The 2,762-nt window shown below is 45.4% G+C and overlaps 1 pseudogene; it reads right to left on the reverse strand.

Annotated features, from left to right (window-relative positions):
• Window positions 1-483: 483 nt before the first annotated feature.
• Window positions 484-2,308, reverse strand: LOC136125688 (heat shock cognate 71 kDa protein pseudogene; annotated as a pseudogene).
• Between the last annotated feature and the right edge of the window lie 454 nt (window positions 2,309-2,762).

Consider the following 2,762-nt stretch of genomic DNA (forward strand, 5'->3'; position numbering starts at 1 on the left):
GCCTGGGCACCTGGAGCCCATGCTCCGCAATGAGGGAGGCCGCTGCAGTGAGAGGCCCGCGCACCGCAGCGAGGAGTGGCCCCTGCTCGCCACAACTAGTGAGAGCTCACACGCAGCGACGAAGGCCCAACGCAGCCAAAAGAGAAATTAAAGAAATTTAAAAAATAAAAAAACAAATAACTAATAGAGTTTGTTATTATTTAACAGGTGGCGTGTTTACATAACTAATAGTTATGAATTGCCCCCTTTTTTATGGTGCCAATTTTAAATACAGTTTTATTTAAGACATTGTATTTTCCACTTATAATACAGTGCTTATAAAGTGCAATGTTATTTCCTTTCCCCGTGTGCACATTCCGTATTCAAGTATCAAGAATGCCCAGTTTGCTATAGCAGCTCAACTTTAAAACTGCCATGGAATTTGCTACAAATTTGGGTCCTTCAGTGTTTTGTGGAACAATGCTAAACCTATGCTAGGCTGACTTAATCAACCTCTTCAATGGTGGGCCCAGAGGAGGCGCCACCAGATGGAGGAGCTCCACCACCAGGGAAGCCCCCAGGCATTCCTCCTAGCATGCCTCCTTCACTCTGGTACAGCTTGGTAATGATGGGGTTGCAGACTTTTTCCAGCTCCTTCTGCTGATGTTCAGATTCTTCCTTCTCTGCAGTCTGGTTCTTATCCTTGAAGTTTCTCATCCTCAACAGTAGCTTTCACGTTGAAAGCATAGGATTCAAGAGAATTCTTCGAAGACACCTTACCCCGCTGCTTCTCATCTTCAGTTTTGTACTTCTCTGCTTCCTGAACCATGCGTTCAATGTCTTCCTTGCTCAAATGGCCCTTGTCATTAGTGATGGTAATCTTGTTCTCTTTTCCTGTGCTCTTACCCACAGCAGAGACATTGAGGATGCCATTGGCATCATTATCAAAAGTGACTTCAATCTGAGGAACACCATGGGGGGAAGGAGGTATGCCTGTGAGTTCAAACTTGCAAAGCAAGTTGTTATCCTTGGTCATGGCACGCTCACCTTCATAAATCTGAATGAGTACACTGAGCTGGTTGTCAGAGTAGGTTGTGAAGGTCTGCATCTGCGTCTGCTTGGTGGGAATGGTGGTGTTGTGCTTGATGAGGACAGTCATGACTCCACCCGCAGTTTCAATTCCAAGGGAAAGAGGAGTGACATCCAACAGCAGCAAGTCTTGAACATTTTCATATTTGTCTCCAGATAAAATGACTGCACCGTAAGCAACAGCCTCATCAGTAGAAGGCTGTAGAAGTTTCAGAATCTTGGGGATGTGGGTTGAACCACCCACCAGTACAATATCATGGATGTGACACTTGTCTAGCTTGGCATCCTGAAGGGCTTTCTCGACAGGGTCCAGTGTGTCACGGAACAGGTCAGCATTCAGTTCTTCAAGTCGGGCACAGGTAATTGAGGTATAGAAGTCAACTCCTTCACAGAGGGAATCAATCTCAGTACTGGCCTGGGTGCTGGAAGAGAGAGTGCACCTAGCATGCTCACAAGCAGTATGAAGGCGACGGAAAGCCCTCTTGTTCTCACTGATGTCCTGCTTGTGCTTGAACTCTGCAGTGAAACGGTTGACCATTTCGTTGTCAAAGTCTTCCCCACCTAAGTGGGTATCTGTAGATTGGATCTCAAAGATTCCATCCTCAACAGTGAGAATTGACACATCAAAAGTGTCACCACATAAATCAAAGATCAGCACATTTCCTTCTGCTCCGACCTTTTTGTCTAAGCCGTAGGCAAGAGCAGCAGCAGTTGGCTCATTGATGATTCTAAGTACATTGAGCCCAGCGATAGTTCTAGCACCTCTGGTAGCCTGACGTTGAGAATCATTAAAGTAAGCGGGTACTGTGACAACAGCATTGGTAACAGTCTTCCCAAGGTAGGCTTCTGCTATTTCCTTCATCTTGGTCAAAACCATGGATGACACCTCCTCTGGATAGAAACTTTTTGTCTCTCCCTTGTATTCTACTCGAACCTCAGGCCTGCTTGCATCATTCACCACCATGAAGGGCCACTGCTTCAAATCAGACTGGACAACAGCATCGTCAAGTCTTCGTCCAGTGAGGCGTTTGACATCAAAAACCGTGTTGGTGAGATTCATTGTGACTTGGTTCTTTGCAGCATCACCGATCAATCGTTCAGTATCAGTAAAGGCGACATAGCTTGGGGTAGTTTGGTTCCCCTGATCATTGGCAATTATTTCCACCTTTCCATGCTGGAAGGCACCCACACAAGAATAGGTGGTGCCAAGATTAATGCCAACTGCAGGTCCCTTAGGCATGGTTGCTGGAGCGTAGGCCCAGGTCTGCTGCAGGAGAAAATGGCAATCTGGAAAGCTGCTGCCGCATTCAATGAGCCTGCCCCATATTAACAAGCATGACTGAGTGCCTACGTAATACATCCTGAGGAGTACTAATTCTCTGATCTTAGAATCTTCATTAATTAACCTAATAATATTATGACTGTAGAAAGCAAGGATCTACAACTTGTGTGTGTGTGTGTGTGTGTGTGGTTCGTTCTGTTTGGTCATTTGCCCTCACATGCCTTCCTCCAGCATCTTTCTTCCTACATCTCAGGTCTCTTTACATTCTATCCTTGATCACATCTCCCTCTCTGTATTTCTTGGCATTCAAATTTCCTTCATTCCTTCCTACTTTTTGTTTTCTTTTCTGTTATTCCTTATTCCTCCTTGAGACAGTTTCACAAGCATCTTCACCATCTCTTCTCTAAGCAGA

Source organism: Phocoena phocoena, chromosome 7 (genome assembly GCF_963924675.1).
Source record: "Phocoena phocoena chromosome 7, mPhoPho1.1, whole genome shotgun sequence".
Lineage (NCBI taxonomy): Eukaryota > Metazoa > Chordata > Mammalia > Artiodactyla > Phocoenidae > Phocoena > Phocoena phocoena.